At 41.3% G+C, this 26376-nt stretch overlaps 1 long non-coding RNA gene across 1 annotated transcript in view; it reads left to right on the forward strand.

Annotated features, from left to right (window-relative positions):
- Positions 1–25520, forward strand: part of LOC133383211 (uncharacterized) — a 35992-nt gene extending 10472 nt beyond the window's left edge. The window contains exons 2-3 of the long non-coding RNA XR_009762211.1: positions 16137–16189; positions 25434–25520. This is a non-coding gene — a long non-coding RNA (uncharacterized LOC133383211). The remainder of the gene's footprint in view (positions 1–16136; positions 16190–25433) is intronic.
- The last annotated feature ends 856 nt before the right edge of the window (positions 25521–26376 follow it).

Below are 26376 nucleotides of genomic sequence, written 5' to 3' on the forward strand. Positions count from 1 at the left end.
TCCTCCCGCGCAACACCTAATTGCAGGTGTTGCCACTACTCACCATATGCTTAGAGGTACATGTTACTGAATTCTTCCAAGCTACACAGGAAGTGGATTGGACTGTGAAAGACCAAATTGTTTTTGCATTTTTACAAATTTGTACAGCAGTACAGTATCTCAGAGAGGAGGTCAGGTCTCCGGCTCTCCTGGTGCATTAACTATAGCTGCCTAAGTTCCCTGCTTTTTAAAGTTTGATAGAAATATCTATTTGCTATAGGTACTTTCTTAAACTGCGAGGTTTTTTTGCCTATGAGTGAATCATCACTTATCTCTCAACTGCAGTGTTCCTTTACTTGTAAAACAGGAATATTATAATAGCCTTTTTTGGGGGGGGGGTTGGAATCCTTAATTACTCAAGTCTGGTGTTGTGTATTCTGGTTATATTTGTCTATGGCTCATGGGGTGCAGGAGGCAATTGGTGCCATTCCTGAGCCACCATTGTGTGTTTGGCCGTGGCACTCTGCTGCTATTTTGTACCTGGCACCGGTTAGCGGACCTTGCCTTTGTAATCAAAAAGTTCAGGCTTGTGGGATCTACTTAACTCTGCCCATATCTGATTTAAAAAGTGAACTCTAGAGACCTGTCAATCCATCTTCACCTTTCATTTGATCATTTTCATATGTCAGAAGTTAGACAGTCTTAAAGAATTTCTTTCTTTAATTTTTATGTGCTTCATCATTTTATTTTGTAAAATTATATTATCAGTTTGGAACCTGTGCTTCTGAAATGTATCAAGAGGGGGCAGCAAAACCACATTGTTTCTCTGTGTCACTGATTGCAGTCAAAATATTTTAATTGTGCTCTGGTTCACCCAGCTAATAATTGTTATTAGTGTTTAAAACTTTTTGGAGCATTTTAAAAAGAACAACCGATATAGTACTTGATGGTTCTGTGCCTACAGATGTTCCCTTCCCAATAACTAACCTTGTTAAAGTGGTTTCTATTTAATCAATTTTAATAGGCTTGCCTTTTTTGTTTGACATTTTACTTACATAGACATACTTTTCAGTGAATGAAATAATTAACTCTTTCCATAGTATCTTTTTTTTAAACCAAAATTTCATGTACATAGCAATATGTTTTGAAAACACTAGGTTTCCTTTGTTGATCATACATGTCTGTGTGTGCATGCACTCTTATGAATCCGGGCTTCTCTGCCTGTGTATATATGATCTGAAAAATGCTTAAGCAGAGTTTCCATCAAGTAGTCTCTGACTTGCAGCCAATGCAGGCAATCCAAGCAATCCTCCATTCCAGGATGAGGAACCTATGGCCCTTCCTCCTGATCTTGTTGGGCTCCAACTCCCATTAGCCCCAGCCAGCATAGCTAATGGTCAAGAATGATGGAAGATTGTAGTCCAACAATTTCTGGAGGTCACTGCGTTGGATACTCATGTTATAGTCAATTACGCTAGGGTGGGGTGAAGGTTATAAGGTGCTACTATACCAGTGGAACAGCCACTATTTCCTGTGTGTGCTCTGCTCAGCCCAGGAGGGAAAAGAAAGTAATGGCTCTCAGCTGGCACATGTCAAGTAGAGGATTGTGCCCTAAGTGACTGACTAGAGATATGCTAGAATTTTCCCCAGTTCAGATTTGGTAGCAAATTTCCCATTAATTCGCTTATTCTCTGTCGTTGTAGATCGGATTTTTTGTAGCAATTTTCTGTGGCTATTTTCAATATTTTATTTATCAATATTTCCTTTCAAAATATTGATATTTCCTTTCAAAATATCAACATTTCATTTTAAAATATTAATCTTAATATCAATATTTTTGGGGAGGAAAAAAACGTGATCAGTAAAAGCAGTGGATAGCACACAAAAAATGAACTTGCATTGATACCAACCACTTAGGTCGACGGAATGCTTTTAAAGCGGCACTGGCCATTCCTATGACTGACTTAAACAGAGAAAGGCTTAATATTATTTTGTTAAACATGTTGGCTTTCACTTCATCAGTAACGCAAACTATTTATTACATATATAATGTAATATATTTTCTCCAAGGAGCTTGTCGTGGTGTACATGATGTCTTCCATCTCCATTTATCCACACAATGATCCTGTGAGGTAGGTTAGGCTGAGAGATAACAACTGGCCAAAGTACATTGAGTGAGTTTCATGGATGAGTGGAGATTTGCTGCCCTGGGATCCTCCTGGGAGGAAGGGCGGGAAATTAATTTTGACAACAACAATAACTCATGTCTCCTCTCCACAGTCCTAGTCTTATACTCTGTATGCCATCTTTGCTGGTTCTGGGTGGTCTAGGCACTGGTAGTGAAGGCGACAATCCCAAGCATGCTGAGGACAGAGAATTCTTAGGAAAGTGACGTTCTGCTATATAAGGGCAAGAGTGATTTTTAAAAAGTAAAAGTTTATATATATTTTGTATTTTAAAGTAATAATAAATGAGGATTGGTTCATTGTACTCATGTACCTGATTCTATCTTGAGATCAATGCTAAGATGTTCCTTCCCATTTGCACTTGGCCTGTTTCAGCCTTTCTCAACAAGGGCCCCTCCAGAGGTTTTTTAATAATAATAATAATAATAATAATAATAATAATAATTTAATTTTTAGGCCGCCTATCTGGCCGAAGCCACTCTAGGCGGCGTACATATTAAATTCAATAAAATACAAAATACAGTAAATACAATAAATACAATAAAATACAAATAATCATCAGTGACAGAATAGCAGCAATTGTAATACATAGCAGCGGGGATTGAGTATATAATTAGCCCATCCAGATAGTCTCAAAGGCCTGACTAAACAGCAAAGTTTTTAATGCTCGGCGGAAGGTATCCAGGGAAGGGGCATGTCGAAGATCGAACGGGAGGGAATTCCAGAGAGTGGGGGCCGCCACTGAAAAAGCCCTCTCTCTAGTCCCCACCAACCTAACTACTTTTGTTGGTGGGATTGAGAGAAGGCCCTGCGTGGCGGATCTTGTCGGGCGGCATAGTTGGTGACGCTGGAGGTGCTTCTTCAGATAAACCGGGCCGAAACCATATAGGGATTTAAAGGTTAACACCAACACTTTGAATTGGGCCCGGAAAACTACTGGAAGCCAGTGTAGATTAAATAATACTGGTGTAATATGATCACGGCAACGGCTGTTTGTAAGTAAACGAGCCGCCACATTCTGTACCAGTTGAAGTTTCCGGACCGTTTTCAAGGGTAACCCCACGTAGAGCACATTGCAGTAGTCTAATCGAGAGGTGACCAGGGCATGTACTACCAGTGGGAGCTGATGAACAGGGAGGTAGGGTTGCAGCCTGCGTATGAGGTGTAGTTGGTACCAGGCTGCCCGGCTCATTGCCGAAATCTGAGCCTCCATGGACAGCCTGGAATCAAGAACAACCCCCAGGCTGCGGACCTGGTCCTTCAGGGGCAGTTGTACCCCATTAAACCTCAGGTCAACAGAACCCAGCCTACCCCTGTCTCCCACAAGCAGTACCTCGGTCTTGTCAGGATATAGCTTCAGCCTGTTCCTCCCCATCCATCCACTCACGGATTCCAGGCACTTGGACATGGTCTCCACAGCCAACTCTGGTGAAGACTTAAACGAGAGATAGAGCTGTGTGTCATCCGCATATTGGTGACACCGCAGCCCAAATCTCCTGATGATAGATCCCAGCGGCTTCATGTAGATGTTAAATAGCATGGGAGAGAGGATAGAACCCTGTGGCACTCCACAAGTGAGGGGCCAAGGGTCTGAAACCTCATCTCCCAATGCTACCTGTTGGTGCCTGTCAGAGAGAAAGGAACGGAACCACTGTAAAACAGTGCCTCCAATTCCCAGTCCTTCCAGGCGATCCATCAGGATACCGTGGTCAACGGTATCAAAAGCCGCTGAAAGATCTAGGAGGACAAGAAAGGTGAATTCTCCCCTATCTAATGCCCTCCTCATATCATCCACCAGAGCGACCAAGGCTGTTTCAGTTCCATGTCCAGTCCTGAAACCCGATTGGTATGGATCCAGATAATCCGTTTCATCCAAGTGTGCTGACAATTGGTTAGCCACCACTCGCTCAATGATCTTGCCCAAAAATGGTAAATTCGAAACAGGGCGGAAGTTGTTCAGAACTTGGGGATCCAAGGAGGACTTCTTTAAGATAGGTTTTATAATTGCCTCCTTGAGGACCAGTGGCATCACACCCTCCACTAAGGATGCATTTACCACCGCCCTAATCCCTTCGCCCAGTTTCTCCTTGCAATTCACAAGGAGCCATGATGGGCATGGATCAATCAGACAAGTGGTAGGCTTCACAGATGAAAGCACCTTGTCCACTTCCTCAGAAGGGAGAGGCCGAAATCGATCCCACTGGACCGGATTGCAAATGGTCAACTCTGGTTCATTCACTGCATCCACGGTGTACAGAATCAAGCTCCTTAGGTGTTCGATTTTATCAGCAAAGTGTTTTGCCAATTTGTCACAGGAGGTCTTAGAATGTTCCGGGGGTACCTGAGCAACTGGACCGACCAGGCTTCGGACCACCTGGAACAACCTCCTGGGACAACACTCTGCGGATGCAATAGAGGCAGCAAAGAAATCCTTCTTTGCCTCCTTCACTGCCACCTGGTAGGCAGCTACTGCTGCTCTGACCTGTGTCCGAGCACCTTCGGAGCGAGATTTCCGCCACCGGCGTTCTAGTCGTCTCACCTCCCGCCTCAGATTGCGCAACCATGGTGTATACCATGGCGCTATCTGAGTTCTGTTCAGGGGGAGAGGACGTTTCGGGGCAACTCGGTCCAATGCCCTGGTGATCCCCTCATTCCACTCCATCACCAGGGTTTCGACCGAGCGACCTTCAGCAGGTTCCAATTCCCCAAGCGCAGTCAGGAATCCATCAGGATCCATCAAGCGCCTGGGGCGGACCATTCTAATAGGTCCTTTGCCCCTGCGGAGGGCGTGTGGCAACGAGAAATCTATATTCACCAGATAGTGATCTGACCATGACACAGGAGTATAAGAAATAGCCCCCACTTTCAGAACACTTCCCTCCTCTCCCAGGACAAATACAAGGTCGAGAGCATGACCGGCTACGTGGGTGGGCTCAGTATTATTAAGGTGCAGTTCCCAGGAAGCCATGGTTTCCAGGAAATCCCGAGGGGCTCCAACGAGAGTGGTCTCAGCATGCACGTTGAAGTCCCTGAGAATTAATAGCTCTGGGGACAACACTCGTACATCCGAGATCACCTCAAACACCTCGGCCAGGGAGTCTGCTGTGTTGCGGGGCGGGCGGTACACAAGCAGAATCTCTAAACTGCACTTCGGGCCCAACCTCCAATACATGCAATCAACAAACTTGGTCCTCGGGAGGGGAGGTCTGGTAAAAACCAAAGATTCCCGATAGATGACTGCCGCTCCCCCTCCCCGCCTTCCCACCCTCGGCTGCTGGGCGTAGCGGAAACCCGGTGGACACATGGCCTCAAGAATGGGGGCTGAGGCCTCGTCCAGCCAAGTTTCCGTAACGCACACCAGGTCTGCGCATTCATCCAAAATCATATCATGGATGATAGATGTTTTTTGTGACACAGACCTGGCATTACACAACAACAGTCGAAGGTCGGTAGGAATCCTGCGTCTCCCAGTTGTCTTCTGGATTTGGGCAGACCCGGAACAAGGGATGGATATTATACATCTATCTCTTGTTCCTCTAGACTGACATGGTCTGCCCCCAGCATCAACCCAGCGTCTGCCGCCCAATCTTGATATAGCTTGGCCCCCCTCCCTCTCTGTCATAACCCCCCCGGATCTACACATGCCCCTAACCCTGTCCGCTTAATGGACAGGCCACCCACCCTAAACAATATACAAAACGGAGGCCTACCTCCGTAATACACGCTGACAACAATCAGCTAATCCCTCAATTAATGGGAGGGTACATCCAACTGCAACAACACTACTAAAATATAAGAGTTATAACCACTACACCTTCATACATTCCCACATACAATTCTTGTCACACACATCTCACATTCCACACCTTACACACACCATACACACACCCACTCATCCAAATTAAATCAACACAACAACCACAGTCCGAGACTCTGTGCACGTAAATAAAAATAAAATAAGAATAATAAAAATATAAATACAAAAAACTGATATACACAATATACACATACCCACTCATCCAAATCAAACCAACATAACAAACAAACTACAACTCCCATAAGCCCTGCTCATTAGCCATGCTGCCTAGGGATTGATGGGAGTTGTAGTCAGAAACATACAGAGGGGACAAAGTTGTGGAAGGCTAACGTATCAAAAGATTGGAGGCCTCCCACAGTACTCTTGTAAGTACACATTTTCCCCCTGTGCAGGGAGGGGTAAATAATTATGAGCAGAAAAATGGCTGGTGAAAATGATAAACAGCACTTCTCCCCAATTACTCCATTGCTCAAGATCTCCTGAAGCTTGTTTTGATTTCTTTCCCTTCCTTCCACTTCTGGGACAATTCATTTTTATCCACTCATACAAGGTCTGCAGTCCTGATCATGATTCGTTCTGTCTAAACTAATAAGATTGCAACTGTGTATGTGTGTACAAGACAAAACATGCTAATGATCATGTCTATTTACTTACCTTATTTCTGCTGTTATTGTTGTGAATTATACAATATTTGCTAAAGTGCGACACTGGTTGTTACCGTATCAGGTAAACTTGCAAAAGACTGCCGTTCATTTAAAGATAAATGTTATCTAAACCTTGCAAGGAATAAACGGATTGTGTAAAGAAATTGACCTTTCTTCTCTGATATGAGATTTGTATAAAGTATGCAGCTGTTGATGGTCTTGCAAAAGACATAAGTATGACAAACAAGAGTGAACAGGTTTTCACCTTAAATCTAAGGTATGTGTCTGGTTACTAGTAATTCTCAACATAGCTGTTAAAAATAATTTACACAGAAGTGGTATATAAAGGTGAACTATGAAAGATTAAAAAACCTTTGCCAAGGTGTGTGTGATTTTTAATAAGTGTCACAGACCATGTTTAATGTAAAATTAGCAAAATGACTACTGTTGTCATCATGAGGTTTGCTCCCACTGGAAATGCCACCAGGGCACATCAATTCACATTGTGTTTCCCTAGGGGTTCCCCTGAGGGTTGTAACAATGTATCGCTGTCAGCTGTTCAGAGTTTACTCGTCTTGTTTCCTCATTCTGTATGGAGAGTTGAGCCTTCATCCCACATGATCATGATGTAATTGATGTTCCCCTTGAAAAACTCACATATACAGCTCCAGGTGAGGGAGGGCCCACCTCGACTGTCTACATCTTGCCAGATCAACAGCCTTAACAGTGCAAAACTTGATATGAATAAAATATTAAGATGTGTGTTTTGTCACGTTATTTACATTAATTTACATTTGATGCAGCAAGCAAGCATAGCTTCCCAAAGTAATTTATGTTCTTGTGTTTATACCACCACTCTAGTGGATGACTATTATATCTGTTTTTCAGATGGTGAGCTGAGACTGAGATTGTGTGAAAATTAGGCATTTAGTGCCATGCTTCTTTTTATCGGACATACATATGATGCTGCCACCTGAATCTGCTCATTCATTGAGGTCACATGTGGCCTTGTTCTGAGTGATCTCATCTGTGGAAGCTGGGTTAGTAGCTACAGAAAATGGGGTCTTTGCGGCAGTATCTTTTTATATAAAATTGATTTTTTAAGAATAAACAAACAGATGAGTACCCAATTCCCCTCCCACTTTCCCCCCTCTTCCTATACAATTAAACCGTAGCATCTTTTTCTCTTTTTCCCTTGCATGTACATAGAATTGAGACCCTGGTATCTGATAATACAAGAGAAGGGGAAGGAAAGAAGAAAATAAATTCAGCACAAAACTCCTCTCCATAATTGTGCATGAGTTGCTGGGGGGTGCAGCTTTTGATTTTGCGAGTTCACATAAGAAAGATAACAAAACCATATTTCAATAAAATCAACTTCGTTTTGGTCCCCTTTAAGTGCCCGTACTTGTTTTGTCAATTTTTCCATCAGGGCCAATCTCCAGACCATTTGTCTCCCAAGTGTCCAAACTCAAAATATCCAATTGTTTCCAATGCTGGGCAATTGCTTGCTAACTAACAAGGAGGAGGAAGGGTGGGATATAAATCTAATAAATAAAATAAAATAACTATAAATAAATAAATAAATATTCAGTTCCTTATGTTGTAGTTTACCTTGGTCATTTAAGAATAGCGTCAATAATGCGAGCTGTGATGTGCAAGAAACCTCTTGGCCAGTAATTAATGTTATTTCTTTAAACACATCAATCCAAAATTTTTGAATTACATCACATGTCCACCACATATGATTTGATGTGCCAATCTGTGCATATCATTTCCAGCATAGCAGTGATGTATTTAACCCACTCATACATACCAGTGATGTATGAGTGGGTTAAATACCATCTGTGAAGTACTTTAAACAGTATTCTCCCTCACTTTTGCAGATATTGACAACAAAGGCTTCTTTGGCCACATATTATTCTAATCGCCTTCTTCGATTTCAGTTCCCATATCATTTTCCCATAAATGCTTTAAGGCTTGAAGGTTACCGATATGAAAATCACATAGCAACTTATTTATTATAGATAATATTCCCCTTGAGCCTGGGGGCATACTCCAGACCACAGACTCAAAGGGAGTAAGATTGCATATTGCTTCTGTTTGTACAGTTTTATTAGAAATGAAATGTGAAATCTGGTGTACTGTGAACCAATTATAATTCCAGTGCCCTAATTTGGAGGCCAGTTGGGTACCAGATAAAGGCTTTTGGTCCTCATAAAAGGATCTCAAGCGGTAAAGGCACACTTCTTTCCATTTCAGAAACCTCTGAGATCTGTCATTGTTATACAAGAAAGGATGAAGCCAGAATGGTATTAATGGTGATGTATCAGGTGCTAAATGTTTTTTCACTGCAACTACACTTCAGGTCTGCAGAAAAAAGGGATTAATATTTCCTGCTGTCTGTTTTTTAGCTTTGCGCATACCATGGACTGCGAAAAAGACAAATAATTGGGTGTTAGAACAAATTAAACCAGAACTGTCACTAGAAGCTAAAATGATGAAACTGAGGTTATCATACTTTGGACACATCATGAGAAGACCTGATTCATTAGAAAAGACAATAATGCTGGGAAAAACAGAAGGGAATAGAAAAAGAGGAAGGCCAAACAAGAGATGGATTGATTCCATAAAGGAAGCCACAGACCTGAACTTACAAGATCTGAACAGGGTGGTTCATGATAGATGCACTTGGAGGACACTGATTCATAGGGTCGCCATAAGTTGTGGTCAACTTGGAGCCACATAACAACAACAACAAATAAGTGGCAGTGCTGAAAGTTTATAAGGGTGGCTTTTTGTGTGTTCTATGTGTAGCCATATGCATTTATCTGAATCATGTAACACCTGTATAATGGTTTGAAGATGAGCAGCTTCATAATACCAGGAAAGGTTAGGGAGGCCCAAGCCTCCTAGATGTGCCATCTTGTGTATCACCATATGACTAAGTTTGGGCTTTTTATTTGGATAGACAAAGGCTAAACAAAGTTTCTGCCATTTACTTAACAGTGAAGGAGATAGGTAGCACTTGAAAGAAAAAGAAAAAAATTGGTACTACTATTTTTAATGGCTACTATTCGTCCTAACCAAGATTCAGTAGGGACCAGTGTTTTAAATCCTGTTTGACTTTCTTTACCAGTGGGAGTAAGTTGAGTCTCCACATTTGGGACCAGTGTTTTGGGACTTGCATTCCCAAATATTTAAAATTAGTTTGACACAACTTAAATCCCATTAGTTCCGTTAAGTGTTGTTGTAAATTTCCAGAGGCATTAATACATAAAATCTCCAATTTGGTTTTATTTTTTTCTAAACCTGCAACACATCCATAAGCATAATGCCTTTCCTGGAGCTTTTCTGTTTCCTGTTGCTTGCTGACCCTGTCCAAGCATTTTCCAGCAGGTCCAAGCTTACTAAATTGGCAATGGAAATGAAATAGGCAGCTTCCCAGTGGGGCATATCACATTTGGTTGGCTGTTTCCAGCACTTACCATAGGATTGCCAAATCAAGAGAAACGTGTCCCTCCTCATGTACCCCTAATGACACATGGCCTGCAGAGATGTGTCACAGAGGTCATAGCCACACCATACATTTGAAGCATATTTAAGAGACATGGCTTTCCCCAAAGAATACTGGGAACTGTAGTTTAGCCCTCAGAGCTACAATTCTCAGCACCTTAACAAACTCCAGTTCCTAGGATTCTTGAGTAGGTGGCAGGGGACCATGACTGTTAAGGTGATACAAGTGTGCTTTAACTATATGGTGCGGATGTGACCAGAGAGAATGAGTGCTGTACAATCCTGCAGTGTTCCAGACTCTGCCCACTTTAATTTATTATTTATATATTATATTATTTGATTTATATCCCGCCTTTCCTCCCAGCAGGAGCCCAGGGCGGCAAACAAAAGCACTAAAAACACTTTAAAACATAATAAAAACGGGCTTTAAAATATATTAACACAAAACATCTTTAAAAACATTTTTTTTAAAAGCTTTCAAGACATCTTTTTTAAAAAAAGGTTAAAAACTTTTTTTTAAAAAAAGGTTAAAAACTTTTTTTAAAAAAAAGTTTAGAAACATATTACAAAGCAATTCCAACACAGACGCATGCTTTTGGCTCTGTCCATTGCCAGCTCACCCAGCCAACTGCTGGCAAGCAACCTGCAACAGATCATACCTCTCCTCTTCCCAGGGAATGCAGCCCTGAACAGAAAAAAAGGTTCCCTGCCCCTAATGAAGCTTTCAGTGGCATGAAGATAAGCATGCTGTTACTTCTAGCTGTTGACGTTAAGGGCCTGCAGCAGAGTTTTTTTTTTTAATTGGCCTTTCTAATTATGTGTTGAACTGAGCTGTTGTTAGCCTGGCAGCAATGGGGACGGGCTCCCCAGGACTTTGAATGAAGAGCTACAAACAGCATAGTTCTTAGACAAAAATATATTCTCCAGCTCAAGCTCATCTGAGCTAGCTGTCCATATGCCCTGGTAATTCAGCCTTCACCAACCTAATGCCATCTAGATGTTTTGGATCACAGTTCCCATCAGCATCAGCCAGCATGGTTGATGAAGGCTGTGGTGGGGAAATATTGACATGGCAGAGCTTGGAAAAGTTACTTTTTTGAACTACAGCTCCCATCAGCCTAATCCAGTGGCCATGTTGCCTAGGGCTGATGGGAGTTGTAGTTCAAAAAAAGTAACTTTTCCAAGCTCTATGCTAGTAAATGCCTGGTGCAACCACAAGGGTAAAATGAGAAGCCCATGATTTCTTTGCAATCCCACTCTGATCCTCCAGCCTTGACCACTTTACCTAGCCCAGTTTGTATATCCCTTGCATACCCTGAAAAAAAAATTTCCTGGGAGGAAAATGTGACCTTTCCTTATCTTTTTATCATGAGTTAACAACTCTGTATTATGCAAGTAAAAAAAACCGCTGTTGGAAACCAAGGATGTTTGACTCTGACCGCAGACATCTTATCCTTTTGCATACAGCACAAACATTCCAACTGATATTAAGTGCTCTTGTATATCTGATGTGAAACCTTCTAAACTGCTTCCATATAATAAACATATAGACATGGGGGCAAGCCATATTTTTTTTACATTTGCTTAATATTAAGCTGTTAGTATATTTGAGACAGGATTTTTAAGAGGCCATAGTCATAGCTGAGTACTTACGTTACTTCCTTATTATATTAATATGCTATTCCTAGGTGGCCTTCCACCCAAGGGACTGATCTAATCCATATCGCCTTAGCTTCAGAAAAGCTGGAGAATCAAATGCTCATAGTTTTGAATTTATAGTTGTGTGACATGCTAGTTGGCAGACCAAGCTAGAAATCAATCAATCAATCAGTTGCCTTAAAGCAGATATATATATATAGTTCTGTATGTGTTAAGCCCCCCCCCATTGTTTTGCAGTTTGTTTTGCTTTGTTTTATCATAACAAAACTAGGAGGTAAATCAGAATTATTAACATTTTACAGTTAGGGCCATGAAACAGAGAAAGATTTGCCTGAAGTCAAGAAAGAGCTGGACTACTTAGGAACCAGTCTGAACCTCGAATAGATGAACCAGGTGTAAGAGGTTGTCTATGAAGATGAAGGTGAATAGTCTTTTATCTTGAGTAGCTAATGCAGTGCCTTCCAGATGTTGTGGGATATATACTCCCAGGAACTCACCGGACCATGTTGGCTGCCTTTGTTTTATATAAGAGCAGCCTCATTCTTTGCAGATATGTATTGTATCAACATAGACACACATGTGTCTAGTGGTGATAGTAGAATGAGTCCAAATATGAAAACTTTTTGTACAAAAGAGAAAAGGAACTTTTGTGGTTCAGCTCAAGAAAATGTCTGCTAAGAGATATAGTTTGACTAAGATTTTCTCTGAAATTAAATGTGATATTTATTATGTTTCTTAATCTTCCATTGTATCAATGCAACAGTTTAGTCCTATTGTAAAAGTATTCAGCAGTTCCAAATCTTTCATCCAAATGATCAGTCCTAGCAGAACAGGAGGAAGCGGCCTTTTATTCCCTGTGAGCTCCTTGTATGGCTGCCTTGTCTCCTATGTGTGGATAGCTTCCCCTTTGTGTCCTTTGTTGGATATCTTTGGAAACACTAAAAACAAACAGCTCCCTTTCTCTTCCCGTAGACAGTACAAGGAATATTAATGGTTATCTACCTGTGATAGGCTCTCCCTGGTCTCATTTTACATGACTTGAAAGGGTCATTGGTATAGTCAAACCCAATTAACCTGTCTTGCTCTCACAAAACAGTTACCAAGGGGCTATACCTTATCGCATTCCTCAGGAAAACAGTTCCGGTGCATCAGACTGATCAAAGGGTGTTTTCAAACACAAAATCCCCCAAACAAACAAAACGCACACTTGTATATAGCATGCTGGTGTCTATCTTGGGTTTCGTTTGCCAGGATTTTATAGGTAATAAGGATATTCACTAGCAACTATCTGTCATGTTACAAAAGAGCAAATAATATCCCAGCGGCAAAATTCTCTTCTCTTTTATCCACTTTTGAAAGGGGGTGGAGGGAATGTGAAATACTTGTATGAAGGACATACCCACTGGAAAACATAAGAAGTGCATAGATTTGTAGCCCATTTCTGTGTACTAATGGTTTCCTTCCAGAGTATATAGAATTAAAAACAGAAAACGTTTATTTAGTTATAAAATATATTAGTTGCCTTTCCTGTGATAGCTTAAGGGGGTGTCCAGCATTCTAAAACTCCATGAAATCTGTATGAATAATATAATTAATGAAAACTAACCATTAACACCACATAACACCAAAAAGAAATACTAGACAACAACAGGAAGCTGCAACATGTCCTGTAGATAGCAGCCCACTCCAGATGATTGTATTTTGGCTTAACAAGTTGAGCTACGGACAAGCCTTTTGTTCTCCACACACACACACAGAGCTCCTTTTTGTAGACCATGATTTTAAACCAGGAAGTCTCTAATTAGCAATAGTTCCCAATTTCATCCAAACCAGGAAACTATGGTTACCAACTTCAGAAGCATCCAGGATCCTAAATCACAGTTTGAAGTTGATTGAAGATTGTTCCTGGATTGTTCCAAAGCTGGTAACCATCATTTTGCATTTCAGATGAAATAAGATCTTGTGGTTAATCAGAGGGTAGAAACACATCCACTGTTCTTCTGGTTCCAGTGCGTTTCCACCTCTCTCTTCTGAAAATGGGGAACACACAACACTAGTCAAATCTCTCCCCTTTTTATATAAAACCTGGTAGGAGCAGCTTGAGCATGTTTTTTAAAAATTCAGATTCAAAGAGATTTTGCAGCTGATTGGCCAATCACCCCGTTCCCCCTCCAGGTGTGGCTAATGGAAACACTTCGATCTGGCGACTAGTGTGTTTATAGCCAGAGACTTCTGAGTTTGATTGCTGTGTGCCATGAAGAAAGAAGCAAACGGGTAGCATGCATGGGTAAAAATGCTTGTGCATATCATGATTGTCCAAACCAGCTCAACAACTCAGAGCATCCTAGTTTAGGTGACCAAGCATCAGAACAATGCCAGCTGGGTGTTGCTGTGTTACATGACAGTCTTGTTGGCATCCAGTAAGAGAAGCTAGCCAAGAATGAATTAAGCATACAACCACTGAGGCTGGTGACCTAGCCAGGTTGATAAGCCTTACACTCAGGTGTAGATAGGTGTGTTTCTAGAGGCTGAGACAATCTCAAACCTTTTCCTAACATTCTCTTCTTATCTCCTAATTCAGGACTGCCAGCTGCTCAGCACTTATGGGGCAGTTACCTCCTTTGTCCACAATATAGCCATTTAAACGAGATTATCAGATCATGTCAACTTAACTGAGTTGTTTCTCTGTTACTGCTGGTTAGGGATGGGATCTGTTGGCTGGTGCCAGTTCAAAAGCATTCCATCGGCCTAACATGCCAGTATCAATTCAAGTTCGTTCTTTGTTCGCTAACCGCTGCTTTTACCAATTTTGTTCTCGCAAAAACTATTAATAGTAATATCAGTATTTTAAAGGAAAAATGGTATATCAATAACATTTTAAAGGAAATATCAATGAAATTATTGTTCTTAATATTTTAGAGGTGGATTTTTTTTAAAAAAATCCATTTTCAAAAATAGCTGTGAAAATTACTGCATAAAAATTGGACCTGCAGCAACAGAATAAGCGAATTAATGGAAAATTTGGTACCAAATTTGAATTGGGCAGAATTCTGGCACATCCCTACTGCTGGTATATACAACTGATGTGAAAAGAAACTCAAAGTACCATTTAAAAAGACTTAAATGGGCTAATTATTGTTGTTCTAATCTATGCAGTCTCTTATCTTTCATCTCTCCCGTAGACCTAATCATAAATTGTCCTAATCAGTATTTGCATGCAGTCTCAGTATAAGATTCATGGTAAGGTGAAATGAACCGAAACCATAAAATTAAGAAAAATAATTTTATATTCTTTTCAAAATACTTCCTTAAGATTACATACTTTCCTCTGCAGAGCTGCATAATCATAGAATGATTCAGTTAAGCTGTCAAAATGTAACTGTCTGCGCACATTGTTCTCCCACAAGCCACAAAGAGTCACGCTGCTCCAACTATTTTTAAAAGCTGGAAACCCACAAAGTTCAGAGTTTTCCCCATTTCTGCTTAAATGTCTACACTGAGACCTTACAGAAACTCACAAGAAGATGCAGGTTAAGTTTCTAACAATATAATGCACCCAGACTATTTTGCAAAAATCCCTTACAACCAATAACTGTGTCCCATTATACATCAAGTCTTGTTCTCAAAGCAGATCTCATAGGTGAGAATTGGACTGATCACATATGTGTGTGAGTGAATCACATGGACAGATGTCCCAAGAGATATTGGTGCCTGGCAATGGGAAATAGAAATGCCCTCCCTCCCATCCATGACAATAAAAATATAACAAACCAAATAAGAAATACTATGCCCAATTTAATGGTACACCTGGAGAATTAGAATTCATATTTTGGAAATACACTCTGTACATGTTCACAGCCATTCTAAAATATCAATTTTAGCCTAACTTCACATGGTTGTTGTATGTATTTCTTATCCCCACTTCACCAAAATATCCAAGGGTAGATTACAGCATTGAAAACACAATGCAATTAAAACAATAGACAACAACCCCCATCCATAACTCCAAAATGCTCATTCCATTAAGGGACAGTTTTAGCTGGACTGCCTTGAAAACTGGCTATTCAGCAGCTCTCTTTTAGAAATAAGCCACAAGGACAAAGCATAGCATGTCTGGGATTTATTATCTTGCTCTACCATCTCTCTGCTTTCTCTGATCTAGTTGACAGTTATATATCTAACATTAAAAGTGCCCTACTTTCTCTTTTTGGCTCTGATCCAGAAATGTTTAAACCACAGCGTTGGGAATTCATCCAGTGGAAATTAATGGATTTTAATTCTTTAAGTAACAATCCATAGCATTCGTATAATCCTTTTTTCTTTTTCTTTTTCTAGCATTCAAAGTGTGTCTTCTATTATCTAAATAATCCTTACAACATCCCTGTAAGGTAGGTTATTATTATAATATTTTATTTCCATGGTACAGATGCACCCACTTTTCAATGTAGGAAGGGATGTGACACTTCAGGTTTAGCTGGCTGATGTATTTGACTTTGGAGGGAATTTTCCACCTGGTTAAACTGCTGTGGGCCCTTATATGACTTTAACCATATCTAGAGCATTACAGCCTCATCACCCAGTTCCAGAGCACAACATATTACAGATCATACCAGAGATAGGACACTGTGTTGGGAACATGCAGTTCTGACTTCCACACTGTAGAAGCTCCATGTGGTTTGGGCCACTTCTTAAGTCATCTGGACATATCTGCCTTGCAGGCATGCAGTGTGCTTAGTTTGTTGCTGCTCTTTGCTGGTTCCAAGCTGATTATATAGGCCAGTTTATGGGAAGGATGATGTAATGACGACCCTTCATTTTGGAGTTAGGTAGAAAGGACTTGATTACCTTCCGGATAATTGGCTCTTTGTGCCTTTTAACAGTTTCATGACAAGCAAAAATCCAGCTAGTGAGGCTTTTCTCAGCATGCAGATAAAGTGACTGGGATATCTCTACCTCTTGAATTTGTATTTGTCATACAGGTGTTAAAAGCAAAGGAACTCTTGTCAGAGAAAAACTTGGGAATTCTTTCAGAAAAAAAAGCAGCATTTCCCAAACTTTTATGCAGGATATTTCACACAGTTTTTCCCCTGGAATCATCTGGAGGTAGCCTTTACTTTTACATTAAACAAAAGCACATCTCTTTCAGGTTGCTGTATTTTATTTTACCTTTATTTTGATGAATAGACTCTGAAACCTAACATTTTGTATCTTTAATATGGGATGAATAAGCTGCAAATCTGATTGCTCTTCTAGTTGTGTGATTTTATTTTAAGTTGTTTTTATTTAGTCCTTTTAATGGTTGCATTTTATCTGATACCTATTTTCTGTATTAAGCAGATACCTGATCCTAGACTGTATCTGCACTGGAATTGTTTTAAAGATGTTTTTAAAGATGTTTTGTTTTTAAGATTTTTAAAAGATGTGTTTAGTGTTTTATCACTTGTTGTTTGACACCCTGGGCTCCCTTTGGGAGAAAGAGAGGGATGTAAATTTAATAAATCCTCCTCCTCCTCCCCTTGCTTCCTGATGTCTTGTCCTCCCTTTTGCCCTTTCCCAGTCAGACATCACTGAGGGCTGCTTTCACACTGCACTTTATTCCATTATTCTGACGATTCCTTACCTGGTAATTTGCACATTATATTTGATCTTTCACATGACGTACAAGCTAGTTCTTAATTCTAGTGGAATATAGCGCACGTTTTGCATTAATTTTCATAATAAATACCAGAAATAATCCATTTGCAAGCCTGGGGACCCAGGAAATTGCAGTTTTTCACTACCTGCAGCCACTCACATGACAGGCATCCCAGCATGCAGTGAGTTCCCGCCCGTTAGGAGTGTGGGGGTTTGTTTGCTTGCTTTTTGCCTGATGAAAATTGTACTGGTATTCCGGTATAGGTGCAGATAGCAGCAGCATTTCCCACCCACTCCATAAGAACATAAGAACATAAGAAGAGCCTGCTGGATCAGGCCAGTGGCCCATCTAGTCCAGCATCCTGTTCTCACAGTGGCCAACCAGGTGCCTGGGGGAAGCCCGCAAGCAGGACCCGAGTGCAAGAACACTCTCCCCTCCTGAGGCTTCCAGCAACTGGTTTTCAGAAGCATGCTGCCTCTGACTAGGGTGGCAGAGCACAGCCATCACAGCTAGTAGCCATTGATAGCCCTGTCCTCCATGAATTTGTCTAATCTTCTTTTAAAGCCATCCAAGCTGGTGGCCATTACTGCATCTTGTGGGATCAAATTCCATAGTTTAACTATGCGCTGAGTAAAGAAGTACTTCCTTTTGTCTGTCCTGAATCTTCCAACATTCAGCTTCTTTGAATGTCCACGAGTTCTAGTATTCTGAGAGAGGGAGAAGAACTTTTCTCTATCCACTTTCTCAATGCCATGCATAATTTTATACACTTCTATCATGTCTCCTCTGACCCGCCTTTTCTCTAAACTAAAAAGCCCCAAATGCTGCAACCTTTCCTCGTAAGGGAGTCGCTCCATCCCCTTGATCATTCTGGTTGCCCTCTTCTGAACCTTTTCCAACTCTAGAATATCCTTTTTGAGATGAGGCGACCAGAACTGTACACAGTATTCCAAATGCGGCCGCACCATAGATTTATACAACGGCATTATGCTATCGGCTGTTTTATTTTCAATACCTTTCCTAATTATCGCTAGCATGGAATTTGCCTTTTTCACAGCTGCCGCACACTGGGTCGACATTTTCATCGTGCTGTCCACTACAACCCCGAGGTCTCTCTCCTGGTCGGTCGCCACCAGTTCAGACCCCATGAGCGTATATGTGAAATTCAGATTTTTTGCTCCAATATGCATAATTTTACACTTGTTTATATTGAATTGCATTTGCCATTTTTCCGCCCATTCACTCAGTTTGGAGAGGTCTTTTTGGAGCTCTTCGCAATCCCTTTTTGTTTTAACAACCCTGAACAATTTAGTGTCATCAGCAAACTTGGCCACTTCACTGCTCACTCCTAATTCTAAGTCATTAATGAACAAGTTGAAAAGTACAGGTCCCAATACCGATCCTTGAGGGACTCCACTTTCTACAGCCCTCCATTGGGAGAACTGTCCATTTATTCCTACTCTCTGCTTTCTGCTTCTTAACCAATTCCTTATCCACAAGAGGACCTCTCCTCTTATTCCATGACTGCTAAGCTTCCTCAGAAGCCTTTGGTGAGGTACCTTGTCAAACGCTTTTTGAAAGTCTAAGTACACTATGTCCACTGGATCACCTCTATCTATATGCTTGTTGACACTCTCAAAGAATTCTAATAGGTTACTGAGACAGGACTTTCCCTTGCAGAAGCCATGCTGGCTCTGCTTCAGCAAGGCTTGTTCTTCTATGTGCTTAGTTAATCTAGCTTTAATAATACTTTCTACCAGTTTTCCAGGGACAGAAGTTAAGCTGACTGGCCTGTAATTTCCAGGATCCCCTCTGGATCCCTTTTTGAAGATTGGCGTTACATTTGCCACTTTCCAGTCCTCAGGCACGGAGGAGGACCCGAGGGACAAGTTACATATTTTAGTTAGCAGATCAGCAATTTCACCTTTGAGTTCTTTGAGAACTCTCGGGTGGATGCCATCCGGGCCCGGTGATTTGTCAGTTTTTATATTGTCCATTAAGCTTAGAACTTCCTCTCTCGTTACCACTATTTGTCTCAGTTCCTCACAACTAAAATAATTTTAAAAGTCAGATGCTAAAGGGAGAAAGCTTGCATGGTGACACAACAAGATCTTAGACCTCCTACACAGTGGGGAACTACAGTGTGCATGTGTATAACGGGTGAGGGATGAAAACAAGAGGTTCATTGCAGCCGTGTGAAAGACAGTTGCGTGAAATGCTGGTATATCGGCTGAAAAAGCTACTGTTTCTTAATACAACAGGTACTGCAGTATGAAAGGATTTTTAGAAATCAGGACAGAAGAGCTACCATTTAAATCCATTAAACTAACTCAATAAGCCCTATGTCTGAAAGCAGCCTAAATGATGGCTCTCTACTTTCTGGGCAGCAGTGAAACTCCAAGGGATTCCTCCATAGGTCTCAGTTAACGTGCCGGCTGCATTAGGGGATTCTAGTCCTTACTCCTTCCCTTAGGAGGATGTTGGTTCCAATACAGTGGAGGCAGGACCATTAGGGCAAGCAAAGCATTGGCCCACCCTGTGTACACATCATAAATCCAATTTGACAATCTCTATCAATACTTAAGAACCCTTTTTTCATCATTAATTCATCTAGGAAAAGGGTATATCATTATCATCACACAATTAACTATCTGAGCTCATTTTTTCAAGAGACTACCGACCATAATGTAGTAAAGTCTGACCCCTTGTTAATACCAGTACCCACTTTGCCCTATGAAAACTGGCAAAGGAGACCTGACATTAGGCCGATACCAACACTGCTAGGCAAAGGGAAATATAAAAGATTAAACACCGTCAAACCGCCTAAGGATACCATCTTTTCTCGTTGCTTAGTAACCCCCACCAGAATTAATCAGCAAAAGGGCCAATCCATCCCTGGAGGAAAGACACGTACTGAATATTTAATTTTACTATTTAATGCCAGATCAGTCAATAATAAGACTACAATAATATATGATCTTATCTTAGATGAACAGGCTGACATCGTCTGCATTACTGAAACCTGGCTTGACAACTTAGGTGGAGCTAACTTAGCTGGTATCTGTCCCCCTAATTACGCTGTTTACCATCAACCTAGATTAGATCATCGTGGTGGTGGAGTAGCTCTAGTATTCCGGAAATCTATTCCCTCATCTAGAATTTTCCTTCAGTCTTCCCCCGGTTTTGATTCTCTTTGTCTGAAGCTTGGCCATCACAATTGCATTGTGATTCTTGTGATCTATCGCCCCCCCAACTCACCAAGCCGTTTCTTGTTCGACCTGTCTAATCTAATTGCAGGTCTTTTATTGGACTCTCCTAGACTTTTAATTTTGGGAGACTTCAATATTCATATGGAATCCCCCGCCCCTGGCGATGCTCTTGATTTTCTAACTTCGATGTCCACTTCGGGGCTGCAACAGTTAATCTCAGCCTCAACGCACACTGCGGGTCATACCCTAGATCTTATTTTCCAACCAGAAGCTGGTACTTCTGATCTTCGAATAGAGAATCTAATCCTTACCCCACTTTCATGGTCGGACCATCATCTAATTAGTTGTAACCTTCTCGTGTCACCTGTACCCCTTAAAATCAAATCCCCCACGAAGTTATACCGCCCTAAGAGACTATTAGATCCCAACATATTTTTAACAAAGCTTAAGGAATATCCATGCCCCCCTATTGGAGCTCCAATCGACACTCTGATCTCTTCTTGGAATAACACCATGGTTGAAATTATGGATTCAATGGCTCCACTACGCCCGTTAAAGATTACAAGATCTAAATCAGTCCCCTGGTTCTCTAAAGAACTGTTAGAAATGAAGCATACTTATGGAAAATTAGAACGCCGTTGGCAGAAAACTAGGAGCCCATCCAACCGAGCCCATACTAAGGAATTTGTGAAAGCCTACTCTTTGGCTAGATTTGCTGCCCAAAAAGCATATTATTCCGCCGCAATTACATCAGCCGGAAATCAATCAAAACAACTCTTTCAGACAGTTAACAGTCTACTTCGTCCTAAACAACCGGATTCCAATATTGTCCATTCTCAAGCCCGTTGCCAAGAGTTTGCTACATTCTTCGAAGGTAAGGTGGATCAGATTCGCGCCTCCCTGGATTCTATCACAACGATAGAATATACTCCATCAGATATAAATATAAGCAAATTGTCAGAACTTAATGACACTCTATTAGAAGCTGCCCACCCACCTTTACTTTCAAACTTTCAACCTTTTTACCCAGCAGATGTCCTTCAACTTCTCACTAGTATGAGACCGACGAATTGCTCATTAGATCCATGCCCTTCATGGCTTATAAAAACTTCGAAAGCCAAACTTGCAAATTGGCTCAGTGTGATAATCAATGCCTCACTCCAACAAGGCCATGTCCCCAAAACTCTGAAAGAAGCAATAGTAATCCCACTATTAAAGAAACCCTCCCTCGACCCCGCACTTCTTAGTAATTTTCATCCAGTATCTAATCTATCCTTTATCAGTAAAGTCATCGAACGTGCTGTAGCCACACAACTTCAAACATTTATGGATTCTAATGACTGTTATGATTCCTTCCAATCAGGTTTCAGGCCCAAACATGGGACTGAAACAGTGCTAACAGCATTGGTGGATGATCTGCGACTTGAATTAGATAGAGGAAATCTAATTTATCTAGTCCTGTTAGACCTTTCAGCCGCATTTGATACCATCGATCATACTATTCTCCTGGACTGCCTTTCTAGTATGGGATTCTGAGGCATGGTATTACAATGGCTTCGCTCCTTTTTGGAGGGCAGACTCCAAAGAGTTGTCCTTGAGAACTCTTCATCTAAGGTTTGGCCATTACGCTACGGTGTCCCCCAAGTCTCCGTATTATCGCCAATGTTATTTAATATTTATATGGAGCCCTTGGGAAGGATCATCCGTGACTTTGGAATACATTACCATCAATATGCAGATGACACCCAACTTTACTACTCTTTTCCTCCTGACGCCCTGGAGGCGATTCAGCCCTTAAACCAATGCCTGGTTGCTATTCAAAGCTGGACTAATAAGAACAAATTAAAACTTAACCCAGAAAAGACGGAGGTTCTATTAATTGGACAGAAACCCTCTTATGAAGTTAAAAACCTACTTACCTTAGATGGGATCCCACTCCCTCTAAAATCCCAAGTTCGGAGTTTAGGTATTCTTCTTGATTCTACTCTGACCCTTGAACCCCATATTGCAACTGTATCTAGAAGTGCTTTCACTCAACTAAAACTAGTCCGCCAACTCCGTCTGTTTCTAGGAACGTCGGACCTGAGGAAAGTGACACAGGCTCTTGTGACCTCTAAATTGGACTATTGTAACTCTCTTTATATTGGACTATCTGCAAAATCACTCCGTCCGCTTAAGCTGGTACAGAGAGCGGCAGCCAGAATGCTGACTGGAGCTGGCCCACAAATGCACACCACACCTCTTCTTTACCAACTTCATTGGTTACCGATTTCATTTCGACATCAGTTTAAAATCCTGGTATTAACTTTTAAGGCCCTACATGGATTAGCACCAATATATTTATCAAACCGTATTTTGGAATATAAATCTCAGCGACCGACAAGAGTATTTTTTGAACACTCTCTCATCATTCCTTCTACCTTTTTAATTTGTCGTTCCAATACTAGGAACAAAGCCTTTTCGGCTATAGCTCCCATTTTATGGAATAATCTGCCGCCAGAGATACGACGTTCTCCTTCACTTACGGATTTTCGCCGTCAGTTAAAATTACTTTTGTTTCGTCAAGCTTTTAAAGTTTAAAATTTTTAATTGTTTTATTTCTCGTGGTTTTATGCTGGATTGTATTGGATACTCTTTGCGTGTTCACCGCTCTGAATTCTGTGAACTAGGGCGGGATATAAATTGTTTAAATAAAATAAATAAAATAAAATAAATTCAAAGCACATTAAACACACACGCATGCACACACACACACCAAAATCCAGGGAACTGGATTTTGTCCCTTAGAAAGCTATAATGCCCAGCACCCTAAACAAACGACAGTGCCCAGGATTCTGTGGGGGAGGGGGGAAATGTGCTTTAAAAGTATGGCATGTATGCAGTGAGTCTGCCCTCAGCTGGCCCCTACCTCCTTATGACCTTCTTTCTTATGACAGTCCAGAGGTGTCACTGGCTATCACCTTCCTCCTACTTATTCTCAGTGTTACCATTATAGAACTCAGCAAGGAGGAAGAGGAGGGCAAAACTAGAATTAGTTGGCTCTGCCTGACATTGGCTCTGGCTATACCTACTGCTGGCTCTTCTGCCTCCCACCCTAGTAAGAGACAGGGATCAATGCAGCATAGAGCCTCACTCCACTCTATTCAGGGTAGAGTGATGGATGGAGGCTGTCCAGGTGAAACAATAAGGAAAGGGCTCCTGCTCCTTTTAAGTTAAGTGTGGAGAACCAGTCAGTCCAAACCAACCTGGGCAATGGCCAGGAATGATAGGAGCTGGAGTCCAGTGACATCTGGAGGGCCACCAGTTCCCCACCCCCAGAAGAAGGGATTTCAGTAGGTGGAGGTTGTCATGCAAGCTTTCTGCCCCTGCTGAAATTCTGTTACACAGCTATGACAGGTGCTGGAGCCCAGCCCTCTTTTGCATCAGGCTAAACTTATGTGGATGTGTCCAGCATGGTGCCAATATTCGATGTCATGCTTCAGCCCCTATTGTGACTCAGATAATAGCATGCCCCAGGTATAATTCTGGAATCACTAGGCTATTGAAGAGGGAGCCAACTCTTCCATTGTTTAAGATTGACAACTGCTGTAACATGAGTCTACCAAAAGGTCAGTGGCTAGTCCCACAGCCTCTTCTGCATCTATCAGTGCCATCTCTTAAAACAACAGTCACTTCCAGGAGTCCTTCATCTCTTTTTCTCTTTGGGGCCATCTTTCCCCTTCCTCCCAACCCCCAGTCTCTTTCTCCATTCCGTCACTGGCACACATCCTTCAACATCATTCTCTCTCCTTTTTCTATGCTTTTCCTGTTGTCATTGGAAAGACCTTTATTGTGATATCCCTCCCTCTCCCCACCCCCATGCAAGAAACAGAATCTTATTCAAAGGCTAACCCTGTTTTTAGAGGAAACCTGTCACTAAAATGCTCCTTCAAAACAGAGTAGAGGGTCCTTTTCAATATCTAACAATGCAATTCTGTGCCTGTTTACTTGGACGTAAGTCCCCATCACCACCACGTTAGTAAGTGTTTTTTTAGGACTGCAGCCTGAAGGCATTATCCAGAAAAAGCTGCCAGAGGATCACCAAAAATGTATCATTGCATTTATATCCTACCTTCCCTCCAAGGATCTTAAGATGGGATATATGTTTCTCCTTTTCCCCATTTTGTCCTCACAACAACCCTGTCAGGTAGGTCACACTGAGAGACCCATGCTTGCCCAGTTGGCCTCATGGTCTCCCAGGTCTTAGTCCAACACTTAACATCCACTGCACCACAGTGACTTTCAGGTGCACTCGAACAGTAGTCGTCAACCTTTCCAGACCTGGAAACCACCTCAAACCCAAATGTTCAACAGAAGACCCATTCCTTAATTTGTTTTACCAAATATTTGCATATCGGTAGTGCTGCTGTTGCAACCTGATCCACCTTGGATCAGGCTGTGTCCCGTAGTGGGTTTTCCTGTCCCACCAGTTGAAGACCAGTGTACTACAAGATGTAAATATCATGCCATGGAAACCAACTGATTCCTGCTCTTGTGTCCCACCCTCATTTTGTGAATTTCCTGAACAATCTATTTACAACTAGCTTCCTTGAAACATGGAAGCATTTTGTGTAACAAAGGCTTCCATATTAGCTTGCCAAGACAGATATTAAAATAGAATATCACTTGTCTTTGTTGAGCACTTGTGACCTTTCCAATGTTTGTGTTTCCTACTGCTCAAAAGAGGTTTTTACATTGTAGCTATAAAAGTTTTTTCTATGGCTGGATACAGATGATGTTTTTTTCCAGAGAATAGAAGATGGTATGAAGAGGTGCCATTGCCTGCGGTAAGCATCCTCCTCCTCCTGTATCCCCTGTTCACAAGGGCTTCAGACAACCTACCAGACTTGTTTGCTGAAAGTAAGCTGAAACAAATTAGTGAGTACATCAGAACACAGGAAATATTTATTTACTGCATGCATATCCTGCCCTTCCTCCAAGGCAGTGGCAGTGAAATGTCTCTCTACACCCCCCTCCTTTTATCCTCCAAACAACCTGTGAGATTGGTTAGGCTGAGAGTGAGTGACTGGCGCAAGGTCACCCAGGGGTTAATGGCTGAGTAGGGCTTTAGAGCCTGATCTCTCCAGTCCCAGTCTAACATTCAGTGTATTCCACTTTAAAAGTATTTTCAATACTTTTAAAGTGGCAGGTTCATACACTCAAACACATGTGTTAACATATTGCTGATCACCTTTTGAGCTGATCAGATTTAGATACCATCATTTTCCACCGAAAAGAGGTAATCAGCACTCTCAGAGCTGACAGCACCAATTATTTATTTAGAAGATGCCTGCATGATTTTTTATCGAGCAAAGGTCACAGTAAATCTGGCTGAGATATTTTACTGTAAGCAACCTTATTTTAGACACACAGGCTACATCAGTGAAAATGTCACAGACTCCACAGATTGCTTTGCTGAATGAGACAAATGTTTGGTTAAGAAAAACTCAAATCATCAAAAATATTTCAGAAAAAATATAATAAATATTTCAAGCGATATCTAAATGTGTGCATGTGCACACACATACACAGGCCCTAGATAGTATGGACCAAGGTTGAAAGGTTTGTGCTTTTAAAAAAGAAAGCACAATTAATTATAGGCAGCTTGCAAACTCTCATCAACAGATGGAATCAAATTATCTACCTTGTTGCAGCATATCTCTGGATATAACCTGGCAACAAGTTGCTAAAT

Source organism: Rhineura floridana, chromosome 4 (genome assembly GCF_030035675.1).
Source record: "Rhineura floridana isolate rRhiFlo1 chromosome 4, rRhiFlo1.hap2, whole genome shotgun sequence".
In the NCBI taxonomy this organism is placed as follows: domain Eukaryota; kingdom Metazoa; phylum Chordata; class Lepidosauria; order Squamata; family Rhineuridae; genus Rhineura; species Rhineura floridana.